This window comes from Malaclemys terrapin, chromosome 1 (assembly GCF_027887155.1).
Source record: "Malaclemys terrapin pileata isolate rMalTer1 chromosome 1, rMalTer1.hap1, whole genome shotgun sequence".
NCBI lineage: Eukaryota > Metazoa > Chordata > Testudines > Emydidae > Malaclemys > Malaclemys terrapin.
Genome location: NC_071505.1, coordinates 307,894,846 through 307,920,439, shown reverse-complemented (window position 1 = coordinate 307,920,439; position 25,594 = coordinate 307,894,846). Strand labels below are relative to the sequence as shown.

Below are 25,594 nucleotides of genomic sequence, written 5' to 3'. Positions count from 1 at the left end.
CAGCCTTGTAATGCCCGGAAATAATGACAGCCATCGTGTCTTGCTATGAGAAAGCAGCTTTCTGTATTCAACATCAACAAACTCACAGTACTCCTTCAGTCGCTCAGTTCGGACAGTGTAGATATGAAAGTACTGGTAAATTTTAAAAATAATGTTCTCAATGTCAATGTTCATTCTTTCTGCTGCATGGTGAACACAGTTGTTCAAAATGTGTGCTGGGCAACCCACACCAATTAATGTTCTCTTCTGCAACAACTTCTTTAAGTTTGCAAACACGTTCTTTCCATCTTCATCACGCCGGAGTCCTCCAAACATTGTATTGCAGTTGTCACCTGTAAATGCAATACACTTCTCGAACAAACCATTTTTTTCAAGCGTTTCTTTTACGTAATGAGCAATTGTGTCGGCAGTCTCATTAGGTGTGTTCTGAACCTCAATCAAACTTGACTGCAAACCGCCATTCTTCCAGTTGAAATACTGAATAATTACTGGAAATATTTTCACTGAACCGTGATTGCTTCCATCTGTAGCAACTCCACAGTAAGCTATGTCATTTTCTTCAAATGTTTTCAGAACAACATCAACAGAATGTGGTGCAAGCACGGAGATAACAATTGCTTCTGTCTTGGTTCTAGCACTTGAAAATTTCCGTGCCACTTCAGAATCAGGGAATGTCTTCTTCAACAAGACAGATGTGCAATCCATTGACTTAAAGCTATTATGATGCTTAACAGTGTGAAATGCAAACGCACCCTCTGCTGCAGTAACAGCATCCTCTGATTCGCTGCCTGGTTTTACAAAATAATCTGTCAATTTTGTTGATGAGCTCTCTCCTTGAACTGCTTTTTTGTGCTTGTCTGAGTCCACATGAGTTTGTAAATCATTAGCACCTTTATTTTTCACAGAGATGTAAGTACCAGGTCTACATACCATGCACTCAGCTTCCCATTCATCTCTACCACTTCGAAAACATGGGAACTTTGTCTTTAGTTCTGCAGTGAATTTACACTTTCGTTTTGGCATTGTGTTTGCTCCTAGGACCAGGGGCAGCCAGGGTCTCCACGTGCTGGGCCCGCCACAAGGCAAGCTCAGTGGCTCCCATTGGCTGGGAAAAGCTCCAATGGGAGCTGTCGGAGCCAGCCCCTGCAAGTCCTGCCCCCACAGCTCTGATTGGGCAGGTATTTCGCAGTGATCCACCACACTGCTGTGTCTCATCACAAATGGGGAGCTGAGTGCCATACAGCACACCCCAGCCCCAGGAGCTCTGATCCACTTGCAGGCAAGGCAGCCCGATGCCCATCGCAGCCAGAGCTCTGATCCCTCTGCACACTCCTGCCTTTTTCACACTGCCCTCCCCTCCTCCCCCACCAGTCAGTGCTTTTTGGCGACTCCCCGGAGCAGCTCCCCCAGCGCTGCCCCCCACCTGTGCAATCAGCGGCGCATGGTACTCCCAGCTTTGCTGGCATCCCTGGCTTACCTTAGAGCAGGCTCTGGCGACTGCTGCTGCTCCCTGACTCTTTGGCTCTGTTTAAGAGCCAAGCTGCCCTAGTGCTACCGGCTTCAGGCACTTCTCCTACCTGGGCTCCAGCTGAGCTGCTCCTCCCAGCTCAGACTGTAAGAGCTGAGCTGCTGGCTTCGGGCAGCCCTCCCCTACCTCAGGACCCAGAGCTGGCTGGACACGTCCCTTCCGCGGCTCCAACTGAGCTGCTCGGCTCCGCCCCCTCAGACTTACAGAGCAGAGCTGCAGGAGCCAGCGTTACCGGCTTCAGGAAGCCTCCCCCCCTGCCTCCGGACCTTGCACCGTGGGAGCAGCTCAGCTGGAGCCGGGTAGGAGAAGTGCCTGGCTGGAGGCTCGGGGTCCGGAGGCTGCCCGAAGCCAGTAGCGCTTGCTCGGGCAGCTTGGCTCTGTAAATCTGAGAGAGGAGGAGTGGAGCAGAGCCACAGGGGGAGAGGAAGTGCCGGCCATTTTCCCGGACATGTGTGGCTTTTCAGCAATTCCCCCCGGACGGGGGTTTGATTGCTGAAAAGCCGGACATGTCCGGGAAAAAGAGGACGTATGGTAACCCTAGCCTAACTTCAATTGAAAGTCTTTTTTTTTTTTTTTTTTGGACCTTTTTAGAAATGAGTGTTCTCTTATGCCATTGGGAACACCAAGAAACTCTGCCTAAGCGAATGGACACAGGAGGTCTCAATCACTGATCATGGAGATTAGCCTCACTAGAAAAATGGCCTGGGTGAATTCCTTTTAGGGTGACCAGACGTCCCGATAAAATCGGGACCATCCCGATTTTTAGCTGTTTGTCCTGCGTCTTGACTGATCTCTGGTCAGGATGCAATTTGTCCCGACATTTTGCTCCGCCGGCAGCACTCGGGTTTTTTTGTTTTTTTGTCCCCCCCCCAGTGTCCCAATATTTTCTTCATCTCATCTGGTCACCCTAATTCCTTTTCTGCTGGGTGTTTCTACAAGACATCTCAGACTATGAATATCATCTACCAAGGCTATATAAACTACATCACTCCAGCACTTGCCCACTTTGCTCTTTTAGTCTTGGTCTCTCCCTGTCCCTTCCATTTCCTCCATCTTCTACTTTTATGTAACCTTCTGTTACTCTTTAAGCAACCTGCCAAATAGCAATAATGAACGTAGTGTGGTACGTGATCACTCTGTCTAGTCAGTTAATGCCAGCTATCTTTCATATGTACATGACATTCCTCATCTTTCCATTATAACAAGTGAATTTTGTTTGAAAATCAATTATCCTTGTGGCACATGAACTCAATTAGTTTCATATAATTTTGTTTTTAAAAAGAAGAAAATAACTTCACTTATCAAAAGAAAAACTAGGCAATATTTGGTCTATTTTAAATAATTCTCCACAAATTTAATATTACTAAAAACCTCAAGATCCAGAGCAGTAAAACTCTGAGGCTTGTTTATAAACAAGCAATTCTGTTGTGCATAGAAAATTAGACTGTATTAAAGACTGATCACAAAAGTTTTTCAAGCTTCTTCCACACTTCAACAGCTTCAGCAATTCAATGTGAATTCCACTGTACAGAAACAAGTATCATTGCTAGTAGCTTAAATATGTGAAGTAATTCTTCTACACACCAGTTCAAATTAATATTTGTTACCTTTTGGCAAACAACAGTCAATATCCTATCTATACTCTTCAAAGATTTTCATGAACTTGGGCTTCTCCCAAACAAACTTCTAGGCAAATTCCGAAGGTATTCATCCTTACTTTATGAGGATGACAAAACAACAGCCACCTTCATAGCTGCTAAATACAAACAGAAAATGGTTGCTGCAAAACAATTTAAATCATAGAGGCAACGCAATCTTGGACATACCGTCTGTCTGAGCCTATTGACAGAAAGCCTGCACCATGTACCAAACAGCCATTTGTTACCACATAAAATAAAATTTTTCAACCACACTGGCTGCACAGTCACAAAACTAATCATATGGCACTTATATTCTCTCTCTCTCTCTCTCATGCACCTTTTGATTCTATCATTAGCAAATCCAATAAAATATTCAGATCAGTAGGTAGGTAGGTAGGTAGGATGACCAGGTGTCCGGTTTTCGACAGGAACACCCGGTCAAAAAGGGACCCTGGCGGCTCCATCAAAGGTCCGGTCAGCAGTACTGCAGTGCTAAGGCAGGCTAGTCCCTACGTGTCCTGGCACTGCACTGCACTCTGAAAGCGGCCAGCAGATCCCACTCTGAGGCGTGGGGGCCCCAGGCGCAAAGCCTCCTGCCCCCCCTCCTGTACCCCAAGCTCCTGCCCCAGCCCTGAGCCCCCCCCCAAAACTGGAGCTCCCTCCTGCACCCCAAACCCCTCATCCCCGGCCTCAGCCCAGAGCCCGCCCACACAGACCAGAGCCCTCACCCCCCCTGCACCCCAACCCCCTGCCCCAACCCAGAGGCCCCCTCCCACAACCTAAACCCCTCATCCCCAGCCCAGAGCCGTCACCCCCTCCTGCACCCCAACCCTCTGCCTCAACCTGCACCCCTCACGCATTCCAAATTCCTGCACCCCAAACCCCTCATCCCCGGACCCCACCCCAGAGCTCACATCCCCAGCTGGAACCCTCACCCCCTCTGGCACCCCAAGCCCCTGCCCCAGACCAGTAAAAGTGAGGGAGGGAGGGGGAATGTAGTGAGTGGGGGGGCAGGGCCTCGTGGAAGGGGCGGGGCTAGGGTGTTCGGTTTTGTGCCATTAGAAAGTTGGCAACCCTACTTGGAAGGATTAAATTTTTATTGGTGTATGTCTGTAAATGTTGCATTCACCATACCCACACAAACTGATTAAAAAAATATTTCCATCAATAATCAAAATTTATAGAATGCCAAAGTAAGAAAAATGCTGCTTGAGAACTTAAGAGTTTGATTTAAGAATATTTATTTACTTTGTATGTTTTGAGATGCAATGTTGACAATTTTGTGTTTTAATGCTTATAAAGCTTTAACTTCTTGAACCTCAGTTTCTAATGTCATTAAATAATTACTGTCCGGTCCTGGTCCTGCCCCCTCAATTTCCCACAGTTGTGAAAATTTAAATTGATAAAAATAAGGAAGAAGTGATTAAAAATAATCAATATTATCCAAAATTACCAAAAAAAAATGGAATTTGCCACACCTATGAATAGGGTTGACCAGAGATATCATGCTGTCCTAACAACGCTCTCAGCACTTCTTGTAGTACACACAATAGACTCCCTGTGAACATCACATTGTCCAGCCGTACTCATATACCTGCACTCATGGGATAGTTTCTGAAAATGACCTTAAAACTTCATCGTCCAGGATACATCCAGCCACTGCAAACCCTGAAAGGGGGGGGTATAGTTTGGTTGAAACATTTCCATTTTCTTTATCTATGGATGTTAAATAGACTGGAAGGGAATGTCCACCAGAGGCTACGTCCATCGAGCTATTTTAAAAACAACCAATACACCTCTTCTTAGGGATGGACATTTTCTAGAGAACTAACACTCTCCTCAGAGGTCTCGTTGCAAAGTCCCAAACAAACAACAGTCTTGTAATCAAGTCCAAACACAAACAAAATGCCCCCAGGGTTTCTTCCTCCCAAGGGTTCCTGCTGAGTTTTCAGACTCTCTCTAGAGATCAGAAGTTTGTGTAGTACTCTAACCAAGTAGAGTTCTGACTGTCTCCGGTACAAAGAATATCGGCAGCTCCAGTCATAGTTCTGTGGGAAGGAGGTGGCTTAACTCCTATATCCTTCTCCAACATTACCTAATAGGAAGGCCAAAAAAAGTCACAGCAATTCTGGGGCTACATTTCCTAGGATTCTCTCTCACTGGCTAGGGAAAGAAGAGCATTGTCCTGCCAACACTTCAAGGTTCCAGATGTGACGCTTCCACAGAGTTATTAGCTGCCCCCGTCCTCTTCAAATCGTAAAATGCAACTCCAGGACCACCCACTTCCTCTCTCTTTTGTTGTTTCCTAAATCTGTGTTTGCAGAACCTCCCACCCTCTCCCTGCCCCGGAATATGGTAGACTCCCCCTCCACAGTCTTAAAGGACCCTCTGTAGCAATATGGATTGCTAATATAATAGGGGGTATTTACATACTAATTTTGAATCTGAGCTTTTGTTGTTCCCACAATTAATAAAGACATTAACAAAAGACTGACTTGTATTTTTTACATAGATGAACATTTTAAATATTCAGCTTCTTAGCTGAAAAAAAATCTATGTGAAATCTGAAATTCTACTAAATCAGTAAATTAAAGTCCAGAATATCTACTTTAAAAATGACTACAAAATGAGAATAACCAGAAACATAAATAAAAAAAGATTTAATTTTTAAAACTGATTTTTTAAAATAAATTTGTATCCATACTGAATTACAGTATTTTAAACCCCTTCATTTAAAATATTCCTTTACCTTATTTTTGTCCAGGATGGTACTTTTGCCTGTGACACCCAGTCTTATAAAACCTGGGCCTTAATCCTGCAAACACCTAGGAGTGTGCTTAATTTTACTATGAAGAGTAGTCCCGTTAAAATCAGTTAATGTTACATCTTTAAAATCAATGGGACTTTAAAAATCAGAGTAGTAAAGTCAAGTGGGTGCCTAAGTGTTTGCAGGATTGAGGTCTGGAGGAGCAAAAAACATAACAAAACAAAGACCACCCCCTAGCTAGGGCCCTGATCCTGCATTGTGATCCATGTGGATGGACTACTATGCCTGCACAGAACCTCAATGAAGTAAAATTGGTGAAGTTAAAGTCAATGGAAGTCTGTGCAGGAAGAGCAGTCCTTCCATGTGCATTACGGAGGCTAATTCCCGCGTTGCCTATTTTGCTATGAAATTTAGATCCTGATGATGCAAAAGAATCTGGAAGGGCAGACCTCTTACATCTGTGTGGTGTCCATTTGATGCCTATGTGTATCCAGCTGCTGACCTAGGGCCCAGCTCTGAAGGCAGTAGCGCAGAAGGGAGGGTGGCAATACCATACCATGCCATGTCATCCTTACTTCTGTGCTGCTGCTGGCGGTGGCTCTGTCTTCAGAGCTGGGCTCCCAGCCAGCAACCATTACTGTCTGGCTGCCCAGTTCTGAAGGTACTGCCGCCATCAGCAGCAACACAGAAGTAAGGGTAGCAGTATCACAACCCCCATACAATAACCTTGCAACCCCACACCCCACAACCCTCCTTTTTGGGTCAGGACCTGTACAGTTACATCGTTGTGAAATTATTGGTGGTGACTCTCCTTGTATCTAGTTGCTTGCCTGTATTAAAATAAACTAAAAATAGATAGTTTACTAATATGGACAATTGCTACAGTTTCCATTGGTCTGCTATGTGATCGTGAAAGGGAAGGAGGTGTCCAAGAAAATATTTCTATTAAGAGGTAGTCCATATTACAGACATTGAGAACCCCATGGCCACCAGGTAATGGCCATTCAAAAATGTCTCTTGCCAAAATAAGGAAGCAACCTATTTTTCCCCAGGTGGTTCCTGGCACTATGGGTCCAACTGTGTGGTCAGTGAAATCAATTGGAGCTTTACTAGCCACTTTACTGGGGAAGGCTATATTATATTAGGCTATATTGTATATAGGAAACCCTATATTATATATTTTAAATAATGTAAAATGCACCAGATATAATAATCCATAGGCACATGAATAAATTATTCAAACAAAAGTTGGTGAACGGATGTAAGCAAAATGTTGACTGTGCGGTTGAAAGGGAAGTACAGTTAAAAATCCATTTTACAACATCTTAACATTCACGCGTGCCAAATTTTCTTGAGTTAAATTTATTTTTCAGAGTTACAAAGAATCCCAGGTTTCAGAGTAGCAGCCGTGTTAGTCTGTATCAGCAAAAAGAACAGGAGTATTTGTGGCACCTTAGAGACTAACAAATTTATTTGAGCATAAGCTTTCGTGGGCTACAGCCTACTTCATCGGCCCGTTCAAAATTAATTCTATAAAAAACTGCTTAGTAGTGAAAAAAAAACTATATATTTGGAATCTTCCCCCCACTTGTATTCATGTTTATGCTTTATTAAAGTTTAGTATTACTATTCTGCAGGACTACATTTCTTTAAAAAAAAATCAATTCAAAAAGATATCTTTCCTTCTCAAAATTAATTTGCAGTTTAACTCGTTTGGCTGTTCCTCCCTGTTACAAAAATCATATAGTGGTATGAACTCAAAGTTCAAATCACTTTGTTTTCATTATCACAAGCAACCTAAGAAATGTTGCCATCAATAGTAAATTCACATGAAGCTGCATTCCTATGGCATGTTTTGTGCATAGAAAACAATTCATAACAAAATCTAGTGTTTAAAATTCAGTTTATTCTTCAATTCCTCTGCTAAATTGACTCTAATTTATTACATTTTCGAGTACGTTTGATTTTGGATATTATGACATCCTGGTTCATGCCACTAGAGAGGAAACAAAATAGCCAGGATGCCTAAGGACAGATGAGAGTAAAATATCAAAAGCCTGGAAAATCAAGAATATCGCTGTCTGTTCCTGTTCCTATATAGGTCTTTACAGTGTTAATGCTAAAAATATCAACATTTCTTCACTATAGAAATTACCATACAGCCATACCCTTGAAGGCCATTAAGAAGCTGCATCTGGTGCAGAATGTGCCAGCTCAGCCACTTAATAGGGAGCACATTTGACTAAGCTTTTTGAGGCAGTGCAAAGCAGAATGGGACCCCAATCCCAGGGCCTTTAAGCATTACTGTAATACAATTAATAAATAAAACCACCATCATAAGGGCTCATACAGTCTGCACTGGCTTCCTATATGCTTCTGGGTCCAAAGCAAGGTATTAACATTGACTTTTAAAGCCTTACATGGTTTAGGACCTAGCTACTTGACACAATCTCTCTTCTCCAGCACCACTGCAACACCTGAGCTGGAAATCCCAACATTGTGCTTTTTGTTGCTATTGGCAGTGTTTTCAGCAGACGGCCTTCAACTCTGGACTACACTTCCCCCACTGGCTTGGAAATTAAGTACATTAACCTTCAGGCACAGCACCAAACCCATCTGTTTACTCCGGCTTTTGCCAGAAATGCAGGATATTGTTACTTCAACTTGTCATCAGAAGAGACATCTAATTTGCTTCTTTGTTATATTATGTTTTGTAATTTTTTGTATATATGTAGATATACCTATCTCATAGAACTGGAAGGGACCTTGAAAGGTCATCAAGTTCAGGCCCCTACCTTCACAGCAGGACCAAGTACCGTCCCTGACAGATTTTTGCCCCAGATCCCTAAATGGCCCCCTCATGGATTGAACTCACAACCCTGGATTTAGCAGGCCAATGCTCAAACCACTGAGCTACCCCTCTTCCCCCCCGACCCGGTATTAGGATTTTTTTTTTTTTAATTTATATGTATGCTGTAGAACACTGGGATAAGGACTTTTTTTTTTTAATAAAAACATTACGAAAGCTTGTAGTGATTGCGATTTAGCTTGCCAGACATTTCCCATTATAAAAGATCCTTGCAACAGTTTTCTGTAAAGTTCTAAACCCTTCCATTGTTTGCACTGTCCCCTGAAATGCCATTCATGATTGTGGAAACAAAATATTAAAAGCTACTATTTCTCTTCTCCCATTTGTGTTTCTCAGGAAAATTTGGACACCGTCCCAAAATAACTGAGAATGAATCTTCTAAGGTGAACCACACAAAACTGCCACAGCACAGCACCCTCCACACCCTCCAATTCCCACACTGCACTGGGAACACCTGGGACCTGTCAGAGCAGCTGCAATGGAGGAGAAGTCAGGCTGGGCTTGACTTTCCCCAACCACCCCTACCCGCCTCGTCCCAACACATAGGCCCAGTAGCCCATTTCTCCCCTTGGGATAACAGCTTCCTTCTGCTGCCATCTAATCCTACAGCTTAAGCAGTACTGAAAGTTCAGAGTTCAAACCTTGCTGAAGGTACCTCATGGGAGGGGGGTTGTTATAGCTGGACATAAGGTAAAAACATTCAGTTAACTGCAAAATGTTGATCATCCGTAGTCATTAATTCTCCTGGTACTTATTGCAGGAGTCCAGATGTCAACCCCAGTATACTAACTAAATTCTTATTAAGTTGATTACATGCTGCCAACTTAAATTCTTCCCTAAAGTTTCAACAGGCTACAGTATTCTTTGCTATTTCCTATTCTGAACTCCTTGTGAGCTGCTGCATTCCTCCCCAGCCATGTCTGCATTTCAGTTGTGGAAGTGCCCATAGTCTTGGTGCACCTTAGCCCTTGTGACCGCAGTATGTCAGAGATGCATAATTTATTTATGCTGAACAGCTCTGCAGAAGGACATCAGAAAAAATGAGGAATCATCTCCTGTACCTCACATATTCCAGAAGGAACCACCTTCAATAAGAAATCATCACATATTCCCACGCACTGGAAAGAAAATAAAATCCGGAAACCTACCTGGAAATCATGCAAGCAACCCAAAACAACTATCAAAAAAACCCTGATGACAGCCATCCAACAAAAACAAAAAGTGGAACCAACTACAACGCCACAACCCACAGAACACCACTTCCAAAAGAAACCATGAAACCAAGGCCCACTACATGGACACTACATGATACCTCAACAGCATCAACTTATCAAGACTACCCCTAACTGAAGCTGAATTATCTGTACCCTCCAAGGAACTGAACTTCTGCCTTGTCACAGAACCTGACACCATATTAACATTTGGAGAACTAGAAGCATTATTTCGCAGACTCCTCAAAGAATTCTTTCACAACAAAGATGACACAGCTACAACTACCATGTCCCCACTAACAGTCATAAGAAAAAAGAATCATCTGACTGGACATCCCACAGTGGACAAAACCACACACTTGATCATTACAATGATTGCTTCAGGAAAAAAAATTGACTGTGAAATCCTTAGCAAACATCACATCCACCACAATTTCTCTACTGCCAAGAAGACAGCTATACAGTCCCTGAAATCCAAGCACCAGATAGCAATCAAACCAACAGACAAAAGGGATGCCATCTTGATCTTCAACCATGATGCCTACGTCAATCAAGGCCACTGACAATTCTCCGACACCATATACTATAAAGAATTCAAAGAAGACACCACCCCACAACACAATTCACCCAGGAATTTAAGGATATCATCAAATTCTTTCCCAGACAACTCCAAAAGAAACTCTATAACCTCATCCCCCACCAACCTGCCCCAGGGACATTTTACATGCTTCCCAAGATACACAAACAAGGAAGCCCAGGCACACTCATCAAAGCTGGCCATGGCACTCTTATTGAAGGAATATTGGGAATCATAGCAACCATCCCCCAACCACTCACCACACCATACAGCTTCCTCCAGGACACAACTGACTTCCTCCAGAAACTCTGCAACATTAACCACCTCCCTCAGAGCACAATCTTTGCCATCCTCGATGTCATCTCCCCATACACCAACATCCCTTCTAATGATGGCATCGCTGCCTGCCTCAGAGATCTACAAGACAAAAGACAACACACAGATATCCATCCCAAACACATCACCAAATTAATCCATTTCATCCTCACCCATAACAACTTTACATTCAACAACAAACACTTTGTCCAAACCATGGGAATAGTGATGAGCACTATGATGGCTCCCTAAAATGCCTCTTCTTGGGCCACCTCAAGGAAGAATTTCTGGACAAATGCAACACGGAACCAATGATATATCTGAGTTACATGGATATTTTCATCCTCTGGACAGATGACCTAAACTCCCTCAGATTTCCAACTTCAACAACCACCACCCATCCAGCAAATTCTCTCTGGAACACTCCCATACCAGCATCAACTTCCTGGACCATGATCAGCTTCAATAATGGAAGCCTACAGACAACTATATACAAGAAACTGCCAGATCACCACACTTACCTTCACAGATCCAGTAATCACCTCAAACATAGCAAAAACAAAAAACAAACAAAAAAAAAACCACCTGTTACCTAAAGCCTGGCATTCAGACACCACAGAATCTACACCAATGAGAAAGTCCAGGATATACACCTTAACACACTTAAAACTGCCTTCATCAAATAAGGACATTCCACCAGAGAAGTAGATCATGGAACAGACCACCCAAATAACCTGAGAGAATCTGATTCAATACGGAAAAAACAAAAAAACCTCTCCAACTGCACACCCCTAGTTGTGATATACCATTCCACACGGGAAGCCATATGGGGTATCTTTAAACAATTACAACCCATACTTGATAGGGACCACATCCTGAAAGAATTCTTTCCTGAACATTCTGGTCTTCAAACAACCCCTCAACTTCTCCAAGTTCATCATCAGAAGCAAGCTCCCCACAAACCAGGCCACACCACAAGACACCTTTCAAGGTCCATGAGTCCTACACATGCCTATCAAAATATGTCGTGTACCTTATCCACTGCACTAACTGCCCAAACAACAACTATGTGGATGAAACCAGACAATCACTATGCTCTTGAATGAATTTACAGAGAAAAATGATTCAAAACAAAAACCTGTGGGTGAACACTTTTCACAAGTATCAGAGGGGTAGCTGTGTTAGTCTAAATCTGTAAAAAGCAACAGAGGGTCCTGTGGCACCTTTGAGACTAACAGAAGTACTGGGAGCATAAGCTTTCGTGGGTAAGAACCTCACTTCTTCAGATGCAAGTAATGGAAATCTCCAGAGGCAGGTATAAACAAAGATTAAGCAAAGACTGTGAATGGCTATCCAACTACAGAAACAGTTTCTCCTCCCTTGGTGTTCACACCTCAACTGCTAGCAGAGCACCTCACCCTCCCTGATTGAACTAACCTCGTTATCTCCACACTGATTTATACCTGCCTCTGGAGATTTCCATTACTTGCATCTGAAGAAGTGAGGACCCTCTGTTGCACTTTTCACAAAACGATCATTCCACATCTGAACTCGCAGTCCTCATCTTCAAAGGAAACCTGCACAACGCCTTCAAAAGACAAGCCTGGGAACTTCAACTCATAACTTTGTTAGACACTAAAAATCATGGACTCAATAAAGGCACTGGATTGATGGCTCACTACAACAATCTATAACCCACAAACCCTTCCCTGTCCTATGACCACAGAGGTATTAAGTGTCCACTTCACCTTGAATGATCTCTTACAACATGTGTTAACTCCTTGTGCTAAACAATCTGTTCTACCTTGTCTTTAGCTGTGACACTGTGAGTACCTTTTCCAGACCTGAAGAAGAGCTCTGTGTAAGCTCGAAAGCTTCTCTCTTTCACCAACAAAAGATGGTTCAATAAAAGATATTACCTCACTCACCTTGGCTCTCTCATATCCTGGGATCAACATAGCTACAACACCACTGCATGGAACATAATGTTACTCCACAGGTGTGAAGACAATAGTTAAGTTGACATTTACTATGACAACTTATGTCAGCTCGTATCATGATACTCTGGTCAGGTTGGGGCATTATCCATAGCATGCAACAGAGGCTGACAATGTGCACCCAGAAGAGTAGGATTTATGTATGAAAGATTTAATAAACTACTAAATCCCTCTGTAAACAATGGTAATGGTATCAACAGTTATAGTTGTTCCACAATACATCATTCATGCTGAAAAAAACATTTGGGGGGAAAAGAAAAAAAAAAAAAATAATGGAGATATCCCATCTCCTAGAACTGGAAGGGACCTTGAAAGGTCATCAAGTCCAGCCCCCTGCCTTCACTAGCAGGACCAAGTACTGATTTTGCCCCAGATTCCCAAGTGGCCCCCTCAAGGATTGAACTCACAACCCTGGGTTTAGCAGGCCAATGCTCAAACCACTGAGCTATCCCTCCCCCCCCCCCCCGAAGGAAGGAAGGAAGGAAGGAAGGAAGGAAGGAAGATTTAAAGTCAAAAGCTTGGTTTAAAATATTTTTCTCTAACAGAAACCATAATTAATGTATGTTAGATACTAATCCTCTTCCAATCCATTTGTTAAAGCAGAGCCATTTTTTCCGATTTCAGATTTCAAAAACACACAAACCAGGAACTTCTGGAGGTTTTAAGATTTGCAGAAATAAGGTGTTGCCCTTTTCTTTAAAGGGGCTACATCCGCTTTATTTCAAATATTAGAAAGTTAGTCAACTTTCCAATAGAAAACTTGAAAGGCAAACATTCATCCCCTATTAATTCAACCCTACAAACTACTGTTTGTTCCTTAAAAGGGTTACAGCTTAACATCTGAACTCTAGAAAAATTCAGCAAAAAGTTACACTGAAATATTAAACTCTCCTTTAACAAAAGAGAAGTCCACATAAGTGTTTGCAGAGTGTTTGAATAATTGCACTTTATAGTCTGTCATACTGTATTTCTGAAGATTTGAAAACTGAAAAAGATTAATACAATGAAAATATTATGGACTCAGTCAGGGTAATATAGACATATTAATTGAATTAATTAATTTTCAAATCTATTTAGTGTTTTCTACATTTTACTGATGTAAATAAATACACAGAAACCATATGGAGTATTCTAGTCAACTACATTTTATGTAACAGATGCTATGGCAACTGAGGAGTATAAACACAGTAACTGAGTATCTTGTACAAACAACCTCTTTGACGGGGATATGGATCACACAGCTTTCATATTTTAGGCAATACATCAAACTTCTTATTACTATGAAAAGTTACTGGTAGCACTAGAAGATTAAAGTTATTCCCAAAGATAAATAAGTGCAGGCAAAAGCAATAAGTTAATGAGCAGTGAGTTTGTCAAAAGTATTTTGCATCAACTTTCTGTAAAATATGTACAATAAAGTTAACTACACATAAAAACCTTAAAATTAGAAATGACAAATTCTTCATGAATTAAAGAATGTGGAAATTTGACTTGATCTAATAAAAAAAATGAACTAGAACCACACATGAACTTAAAAAATAATTCAGAGAAGCTTTCCATAACTGACGCCAAATAAAAAAAGTCCTAAATTGAGCCCAGAACAGGAAAGAGATTGAAACTTGGCTGAAAAAACAATCCTGACTTCCTTCCTTCCTTCTCTTTGGCAATTAGAAGTGATGATCCAAATGTTTACCCAAACTCTGTGAAGGAAGTTGAGTCACAGAGCATTGTAGCAAAATGACAAAAACAAAACAATTCAACAGAAAAACAGGACAGTTGAATTCAGAACTGTATCTGTTTTTAGAAGACATGCACTCCTATCAGCATGGCATCTATCGGACATGTTTTGGCACATTTTGATTGGTCTGGCTTATCTGTAAGAGCCAGAAGTCAGATTCCTCTTGTATGGTGTCCTCAGCTTTCTCCACAGACTTTGCAGTTTAATTTTTTTCTACACCTTGTCTGAAGTTTATAAACCATGCTGATTGTATAGTCCTTGCAGAACACCAGACTCTGCTTCTGTCCAGAAGACTAGGTAGTACATCAGAATCCCATAGTCTGGGTAATTCACAGCTGAAAGCAGAGAAGTTGTTACAACCCTGGCTTAGCTTGTGGATAGTTACCAGGTTGATGTACTGGACCACAACCACAGCTCTCATGTGCCTTTATGCCCACTGTCTCGGCATGGTTCAGATTCACTTATCTTTAAGTTTGGCCTTTCAGGCACACTCCTGGGTACAGACTCAAATGCTGGTACCCCTTTTGAGATGTGGAACCAAGCAGTCCAGCTGCCCTAGATTCCAAGACCAGTGCTGCAAGGTGGGAAGGTCCCAGAGCTCAAGCCTGAATGTTTACACCATAATTAAACAGTCCTGCAACCCAAGCCCCACGAGCCTGAGTCAGCAAGCATGGACAGCCACGTGTTTTTAACTGCAGTGTAGACATACCCATGGAGTTCTCAGAGATAACTGCTAACAGTTCCAAGATCGCTTCAACTAGTTCCTTAAGTATCCTATGGCGAATTTCATCAGGCCCTGCTGACTTGAATATATCTAACTTATCTAAATATTCTTTAGCCTAATTTTTCCCTATTTTGCCTTCCATTCCTTCCCCCTTGTTAATATTGTGCTGTGTTAAGTATCTGGTCTCAATTAGCTTTTTTGTGAAGACTGAAGCAACACCTCAACCTTCTTGATGTTGTCCATTATTAGCTCTCCTTCCCTCCTCAGTAGAGGACCTATACTTTCCTTCATCTTTTTCTTGCTTCACATATAATGGTGCTACGTGCATTTTGCCATGGTATTATTGAACAGCAAATTATAAGTTTTCACATAACTTAGAAGACATGCTTCCCAAGCCCTGTGAGCCCAAGTCGGCTGGCATGGGCCACACACAGGCTTTTCTCTGCTGTGGAGACATACCAAGAAAGTACACGGAAGAGAGGGGAGTAGATAAATATGTATTAATTCAAAATGAACATAAAGAACCAGCCGCACAAGTTCTCATATTTCTACAGCTGTTACTTTGATTTTTCTCCAACTGAGTAGGAACAACCTAACATGGTCCCTATTTATGTGAGTGATATACTGTAGATTCTCAGTGCACTATCCATAGGTTTGGAAGGATTAGTTCTTTTTGTTGGTGTATGTCAGTAAACATTGATTTAGCCATCCACACACACATCAACAGAAAAATATTTCCATCAGTAATACTGAAATTTACAGATAGGCAAAGTAAGAAGAATGCTGCTTGAGAACTTATTAGTTTGATTTAAGGATATTTGCTTTATATATTTTGACATGTGATGTTGACATAATATTTTAACAGTTATAAAGCCTTAGCTTTTTGAAACTCAATGTCTACTGTGATTAGTTATTGACTGACGCCCCGTAATTTCCAGCAACTGTGAAAATTTAAATTGATAAAAAATTAAGAACATGCTTTAAAATAAACATTGATATTATTTGTTGAAATTGTTTTTAAAAAAGTTAGTTTTGCCAACCCTGACTATCCATGAGTAATGTACAATTACCCACAGCCCATACGTCCTCCTTGAAATTTGATTTACTGTATAACCTACCACTACAGAGCAGTCACCTTTAAGAATCTATTCCTTGGCTGCGAAAGTCACTACCTAGTATGTTATTTGGAGAAAAAAAAAATCAAAATACAAAAGGGCTCTTAAAATACAAAAGGGTTGTTCTGCACACCAAGTGAAACAAGCAGCAAGACGCACCTGCACTGGATTCAAAACATATTTGAACTGCTTGACTGAGAAACAGTGGATATGTCTACACTGCAATTAAAAACCCACAGCTGTCCCGTATCAGCTGACTACAGCTAAGGGACTCGGGCTAAGGGGCTATTTAACTGCAGTATAGCCGTTCGGGATTGGGCTAGAGCCCAAGCTCTGGAACCCTGCACAGTGGGAGGGTCCTGAGCTCGGGCTGCAGCCCAAGCCCAAATGTCTACACTGTAGTCAAACAGACCCTTAGCCTATGTCACCTGGCATAGGCTAGCCATGGGTATCTAACTGCAGTGTAGACATAACCAGTGAAAACTTACTTTGGGACAAGGAAATGGCAATTACTTTGGGTTGGCAGCTAAAGCGTGACCAGAACAAAATATACCTACAGATTTAGATACCAATATTTCACTTACATATCAGAAAAAATCTCCATGCATTTCACCTTTCAAAGTAACTATAGTTTTGCCTTTATTTACATCTATCTCTATTGCTTAGGAAAGCTCTGCGGCTACATATGCACCTCAATACCACCTGATAATTTAGTGTTCACACTCATTCTTAAATAGCAAAGAAAACCACAAAAGATAGAATTTGGAGTCCTTTGACTGCAGTAATCTTCTGCCATAAGTTTTAAAGGGGATATTGTTCATAACAAAGGACTCTGGGGTTGTGTATCCTGCATTCAAGCAGAAGTAGCGTGTTCTACATATGTTAGTACAGAAGCAACCAGAGCAATACCAAAAGAGGTTGCAAAAATGGAAGAGAAGGAATACTACCTTGAACCTTATTGCAGTTACTGATAGCAACTGTTCTTATTCCAGCATCATCTTCTGATCAAGTAGTAAAAAGAGATGAATAACAGACTTCCTGACATAATTTCCATTGAACCTGTGCAAGATCTTGGAAGATAATGCACTACAGTTTCATATTCTCACTGCTATCACTAGAAGAGTTAGCAAAACTATAAGATATTTCAATAATATTTATATGCTCTCAAGGAAATATTTCTCTCTGTGCTTTGATGCACAACTGTGGGGAACACCAATCATTTTTCCCAGCAGCTACACAAAGAAGTATATTTGACAGAACTACACCACTCCAGACAGGAAAAATTGAAAGCTATCCCTTACCTTTCTGCAACTATTTTTTTCTTCTCGCTTCCTGCACACACCTCTTTTCAGTTGTGTTTTAATCCAATACATATATTGGTAGGTACAAGTACATCATAAGCATCACATTTCCTTGATGTCCTTTTTATTTTCTGATATTTACCACTGTTTGTATCTAAGATTTAAGACCTTTTAAAAATGATATGTAATTATGAAATGAATATGCGCCTCACCAGTCACCATGATTTTTGCAGCACCACAACCAATAGTTCTTACATAAATATTTGCCTACTCTATCTACCATTAGTTAAGTGTTCCCAAACCTCTGCAATTAATTTTTTTTTTTCTTCTCTAAAGGAATGGGTGCAGGGGGAAACAGTTAATTGTCTATCTTTCCATCCCAAATTAAGCCATCTTCATCCACTGGACAACAAAAATCAAGTGTGCAAATAGGAGGATGGATATCCTCTCACTTACGTTAGTCTGTTTCCTAAAGCATTTCCATCCTAGACAGCTTCCTGTCTAAACAGGATACCATGACTTAGCTATTGTCACAATTTCTGTTCTGTGAATTAGGCACTTTTATTTTTAAACTGCATCCTGAAGAAAACACTTGCCATGTAAATTTGGGATGTTGACCTAGGGATTAAGAATATCATTTAAATAAAAGATCTATCAGAGTGATTTCAAACCTGGAATACTAATAGGCTTTCACCCTTCTTTTTAAGTGAAGTGGGGAAAGATGGTTGAAGGCAGATGGCACATGGGATGGTGGGGGGGGTCACATGCTTCCCCCCATTTCTCAGGCCACCTCTTGCCAGGATTCCCAGCAGCAAGGAGGCAGCAGCTCCCCCTGGCCGCGGCACTTACCATGTGTCCGTGCAGCGTGGGGAGGGAGAAAGCAGCAGGGCGGTTGGCTGAAGGCTGAGCAACCCCCCGCAACCTGGGACTGCTTCTCCTTCCCTGCTGCTGAGATCCCAGCACTTCTCGCTGCCTGCTTTGCAGGCTGCCCACTGAGGTGAGTCAGAGTGGCATCTTCGAGATTGGGAGGGGAAGAGGTGACGTGGTGCTCAGTGCCAGGCAGCTCAGGTGGAGCCCCATCCAGTCCAAGAGCCTCAGCGGTGAGCAAGGGAGCAGGTTGGGGGGCGGGGAGAGTGGGAAAAGGGGGGCGTACCCTGCTGCTTCAATGCAACCCAGCAGCAGGGGGGTGCATTGAAACTCCAGCAGCCTCCAACATGCCTATCAAGGAGAAGGTGATTTGGAAGTGTCATATTCCCCCTTTCAACAAAAAGTGACTGATAATTCTCCAACTTCTTGTTAATTGAGACAATCCAGCCCCAAGCACCATCCCACCTTGGTGTCACCCACCCCGATGATGCATGGGGGACTGTGCATCCCAACCGTGTTGCCCCTTTTGTTGGTCTTATTTTGAACATTTGCTAAATTGATTGAGTATAGTTCAGGCAGAGAGGGGATACCTGCAAGCTCTGTAAGGGGCTAGGCAGCCACAGGACAGAGAGGAGAAGGAGGAGGTGGTTGCTACTGTATGTTGTGTACATACATATTAAGTTTCAGGGGATGGACACAGAGGCAACGTATAGGGCGGTCACGTGCCCCCACAGAACCTTTCAATTGTGCCCTCCTACTATCCACAGTTATGCGTCACCTCTGGTTGAAGGGTTCCCTACTGTACATACTAATAAAATATCATAAGTATTTTACAGTATTGGGACCATAAAATGCATACATAGACAGATTCAACTGACATTCGAGTGAAACATCTGATTTGTTTTTGTTATTTAGGGTAATGGAAAGAAATAAGAAGTTTAATTTTCCGAAAAAGTAGGGCCTCCAGAGATCCAAATTATAATATATAAGAATAGCAGTATCATTTCTAGCTTCATTGTATTTAGTTTCTTTTACTTTATTATCTGCTTTGACCTATTTCACTATGCCAAATGGTAGTACAAACAAAATTCGGATAATTTTTAAGAGGCTACAGTAGATACAGACCAATTTCACAACTTATTTACATTTTTATAAAAAGTGAGAATGAAACTATTTAACAGGGGTGTTGCGAGGCTTCGTGCATTAAATTGTGCAAAAATCTGCTAAGTTCTTTGGATGGAAGATGTTGCAGAAATGCAAACTATTATGTTAATTTTTGAAACCTCACAAGCTAAATGCCATTCCTCTGAAAGGCTGCATAATTAGACACATACATCCATAACTTTTTATTGTATAATCTATAAACTATCCTACAAACATATATTTAGAACTTGGTTATGAGTGTGTTGACATTTAGAAACAAGAAAAATGCTTAGATCTTCAAAACAAATGCTTTCTTACATTCTTGTTGTACTGAACAAACATTAACTTAACTAGATCAATATGTACTTCCTTGAAGCTCAAGACTTCATCTCCACTTTTTTTTCCCCCATCCAAAATACTAAAAAGGGCACATGAAATAAACATCTTCAGGGTTATTTATGAAAGTAATGTCCATTGACACAAATGTAAATCTAAAACAATATAATGGTTTACAACATAAATAATCATACAATCAAAAAACTTTTTTTTAAAATAAAAAACTATGACATGTTTATATTATTGCAAAATATGCTGCAAATATGAAGTCAGGACATATGCAATCATACTGCCATCAATAAGACAACAGTACTGCTAACAGAGCTATTGGAGCTGGCATGCCCACTGGATTCAATACACACCTACATGAACAACAGGTTTCATGCAAAATATGAAGTGTTTTGGTATTAAACATGGATGGTTAGGTTTATTCCACCAAATTTATTCCTGTTAAGCTCGGATCCTGCAAACACTTACGCACAGGTTTAACTTCAAACACAAGACTAGGTGCATTGGCTCCTATGAAAATACTCGTGTTTAAAATTAAGCCCACGAATAAGTGTTTGCAGAATTGGGGCCACAAAAAGCATGCATTACAACATTATTCTTTATTGCACTATAGACACCATGACCCAACAGTTACATAATTAAATAATGACAGTTGAAAGGATTTAATTTTCATCTTTAAAAGGCAATAGACTTTCTGAACAAGTAACTATAGGTCTACTATAAGGCAATTAAGAAGCATGCAAGTCAGTAATGTGATATTAACCAATTGTTAATCCAAATAAAAGTCAAATATGGAAGACCAACCACTGACCGATATTTCATGTCCTCTGTTGTCTTCTACAGCTCCAACAGAGAACATTTTGTTTTTAAACGACTGCAGTTTTCTTTTTAGTTACAACTGTTAGTATTTAATAAACAAACTATATTTTACCGATTCCTGAAATCAATTTAGATTAATCCAATAACTAATAAACACTCTCTCTTTATATGTTTCACTTTTAGTTTTAAAGTGATACTCTCAATTGAAAAAAACGCATTGGTCTGAAAATGTTTTACCTATTATTATTATTAATTATTATTATTATAAGTGCAAGACTAAAATAAGAATCTATTTTGTTCCATTTTCTTGCTATGTGCATTTGATTATACATAAAATTTTGTCAATTTCACTCTTTCCTCTGTACTGTCGATTTCAACTACATGAAGATCTAATTTTAAAAGTACAAAAATGAGATTTTAAAACATATGAGTGAGCAGGGAGACTTCGGGGCTTGAAACTACTTTAACTTATCTTTTGAAGTAGATTAAATTTCAATGGGATGGTGATGCTCCTTTTCATCAGAAGCTAACAAACTTGCTTGTTGTCAGCAAATAAGTACACAGGTATATGCACAAATATATTTTGTTGTGGTGGTTTGACACACACTATATGCACCATAGCCCTGATTCTTAAGACTGTTCTGTGCAGGTGGACCCTTATGCCAATACCTTTAAGTTAACAAGGCTCCTGGGAGAGCAGACCCTTGGCACCAGTGCAGCTTGCAGTACCATGGCCTATATTTTTTGTAATCAACAACAACAACAAAAACATGGTGCCTACTTCTCTTGCAGAACTGGATCCATGGTTTATATAGCTTTGTTTAAAGTGAACTTTTTTTAAAAAAAAAAGGTGCTAGAATAGAATCAATTCATATCATCACAAGAAGCAAAAATATTTAAAATCCAATACACTTCTACCTCGATATAACGCTACCTGATATAACACGAATTCTGATATAACGCGGTAAAGCAGTGCTCCGGGGGGGCGGAGCTGCGCACTCCGGCGGATCAAAGCAAGTTTGATATAACGCGGTTTTCACCTATAACACGGTAAGATTTTTTGGCTCCCTAGGACAGCATTATATTGAGGTAGAGGTGTATTTGAAAATTGTTTCTTCCTTTACTTACTTGCCCTGAGTTCTGGGTTCTCTACCTTGCCTGAGTTGATGATGTCACTAAATCCTAATACAGGATGAAGATGCAGCTAGATTAGGAAAACAGTACAGAATATTTTAGTTTAAAATAAACTTTAATTGTTACATTTATCCATGATTTTAGTGATTTAGTAAAGCAAACAGTTGTTGTTGTTGTTTTAAATATATCATTTCAGTTCACTTTAGACTAACAAAGTGGTTCTTCTTACATTTGCTTGTCAGCCTGTTCTAACTTTCCTTCACCAAAAAAAAATACTGTATTATTTTATGTAGCACCAAGCACAAAGGAAGATAAGATTCCTGCTCCAAGAAGCTTAATTACAGAAACAACGCTAACAGTGCTCTATTAAATCATGCTAACGTTCTAAAATGCGTATTTAGCTCATATACCTTGTTTCCATTTTGAGGAAATTTGTTTTAATAAAGTCACAGCAGCATATGGCCCTAGCATCTTTATTTTCAAAGTGGATATGGAGTTGGACACTATTTCAAGCCATCTGATGTTTCTTCCTAAGCCTCCTTGATCTGCTATCTGATTGTATACTTAGGATAAAAATCAGCAAACCAAAAGAATTGGGAAGGGGAATAAATATCAGCCATTCAAATTGTTTATTTAATGAAATGAAGAGTCTAGCTCAGAACAGCTTCTCTTTTTAAGAAAAGGTCAAATGCACTTACGATTCGGAATTTATTTTCAGAGACTATCATCAAACATACGCCAGAACTAATCTGTAACAAATATTTTAATTTTGTATGAAGACCAAAAATAAACCCACAATATAATATAATTAAAAAAGGAATTAAATTAAGCTCAGAAGTGCTTAATAGTGGATTTCTACAGATGTAAACAATCAACTAGTATGCATTAGCAACATGGTAAGTGACAGTCATATTTGCCACTGCCCCCACATCTAAAATAACTGGTTATTCACTTAGCTGACTGAATACTAGTTTTGTTTTGTTTTTCAAAATAAAGAATAATTTCTAAAGTATTCCTGGGAAAAGTTTAGTTGTTTAGCAGAAGACCACCCTATCTTTTACATTAGTTTTCTGATAGAAAAAAACTAGAGTTCAAAAACGGAAAAAGCATTTGTTATTTAAAAAGTAGACATCTACATTTAAGTTCTGAAATAGCTGTCTGTTCTACATGCTTCAGGGAAAGTTTACATATATGCCTATGGTTTTCTTTGGCAGGGTTGTAAAACATACCACCTTAATCCAGTTCCTGTAACAGAGGCTTGTTTACAGCTGTTCTTTCTTCCTCCAACACACTCAGTAATTCAACTCCTTTTCAGACCTTAGTGCTCTTTCATAAAATTATATCAGAGTAAAATAGATGTATTTCAATATCTCACAGAATAAATGCATCTGTAGTCAATCCTCTGTACATAAGCTAAAGCACAAACACATCAGTTTTGGCACATATGCAATTTAGGATTAAGTACAGTCTTTAGAACATAATGACAGTTCAGGTTTGGGAAGAGAATCGTTGTAGTTCTTGGAAGACACCTAGTGTGCAGTTCCATCCAGAAAATACCCATTTTTTCTTCTCAAGTGTGTTTAGTATCACAAGCACCAGGAAGAAATGGCCACAGCCAGAGACAGAGGGCAAAGTAACCCCTCCTCTCTCATTACATTTTTGCAACGATGACATTGCCTTTGCCTTTCTCTATCCTCAGAATGTGTGGGTTTTGTTGTTTTTGTTTTTTTCCCCAAAGGTAATAATAACTTATATTCAAATAAAAATGTGAATATATACATAAATATATATATTGACAAAGTCAAACTGATGGTCAACAGACATATTTAGGCAGCCTCTGCTTGCAATGCAGGATTTATCCAAATCTTTTGTCTGAAAGGTATGAAACGTATGGGGGATTCACAATCTCCCAGTGACAGTGATGGGAAATGCAGTGTGTCAGAATTTGAAGGAGTATAGATAGAAATCACCACCAACATATCCTCAAGAAACAGTAAATCTGCCTCAAAATACGTGTTAACTACTTATGCTAAACAATCTGTTCCATCTTGTATTTAGCTTTGACACTCTGAGTACATTTCCCATAAAGAGCTCTATGTAAGCTTGAAGCTTGTCTCTCTCATCAACATAAGTTGGTGCAATAAACGATATTTTCTCACCCTGCTTGTCTCCCAGTAAGAGGCAGACTCACCCACCCCACAAATCTCTAACATGGAGAAGGGGCTGAGAAGGAACTATGGAGAGAAGGAGGAAAAATCAGTCTCTCTCCCCACCCAGTCTTTGATCAGGTTGAGAACCAGTGGAGATTGCTGATACTTTTATTTACACAAATATAGAACAAAACTTTGAACTAATCCAGAACTTCTGAGGTATGCATATTATTAGCCTATATAAATACATGTCCTCATTACTTTTATCCTGGTCTTCCCTCCCCCTTCTTGCTCTTATTGCTTGCCATACTTACTACATGTGTTTTAGGCCCTGATCCAACCTCGTTTGCATAGGCTGACCCCTGTACTCCAAGCAAAGCCTCAGTGACCTCAACGGGACACTATATGGGGGCAGGAGTCCACCCAACCAGATCAACTTTCAGGATTGGGACCTAAAAGCAGTAAACTCCTTTGAGGCAGGTACTGTGTCATTTTATGTGTTTGCACAGTGCCCTGCACAATGGGGCCCTAAACCTGACTAGAACCTTAGGGCACTAATGCAACAACATACATAAATAATGGTCTTCCAGAGAGAGGGACAGCACAATGGGGGATGGAGGAGGAGATATCATTATCAACACTCTCCCTACCCCCATCTACCACTGAGTGGGGACTGGGAAAATCGTGCCCAGGAAGAGGAGTGAGTAATCATCATCACCAACCCTCCCACACATCCTCCCCCAAAACACACCCTGTCCCCGTGAGAGAGGAGAGGATCCTCCCTCACAAACACAAGAAACAGAACTGGGGAAAGGGGAGAGATTATTTCCATGCCTTCAGATTTCAAGCACAATCACTATCAGTGGTCCTGAGCTGAGGTTTTTACTACCCTGGTCTGATATTGGGCTAAAGCAGCAGCCAGTTGACACAAGCCCACGGGGGGTGGAGATGTCACCACCAGCTCTGATACACTACAGAGCCCAGGAGGCACCAGCCAGCCCGCAGCCACACTAGGGAAGCGGGGCGCCCAGCGCTCCGCTGGCAGCCCAGCGGCGAGGCACTAGGAGCGCGCAGCCTAGCAACTGACTTACCCCGACCGGCTTGCGCCGCCGCCTCCTCTCCGGCCCCGACTCAGCACGGCGCCCGGGTCCTGCTCATCCCGCGGCCGGGGACCGGCTCTCTGCCCCCGCCCGCGGGGCTCCGCCTCCCGCTGTCACGGGCGAGCTCCTGGCAAGAGACAAGCGCCCAACTCCGGGCAAGGACTTCGCCGCACGCTCACCTGGGCGGGCCGGCTCCTCCCCCGGGCGGTGCCGCGACCCGAGTGACAGCGCGGCTCAGCCACTCAGCCGCCAGG

General features: G+C 41.2%; 1 protein-coding gene across 1 annotated transcript in view; it reads right to left on the bottom strand.

The window, feature by feature from the left end:
• LNX2 (ligand of numb-protein X 2) overlaps positions 1 to 25,513 on the bottom strand; it is an 89,136-nt gene extending 63,623 nt beyond the window's left edge. Inside the window, exon 1 of the mRNA XM_054015387.1 lies at positions 25,332 to 25,513. The gene's annotated coding sequence lies outside the window, so the exon portion shown is untranslated. The remainder of the gene's footprint in view (positions 1 to 25,331) is intronic.
• Positions 25,514 to 25,594: the final 81 nt, after the last annotated feature.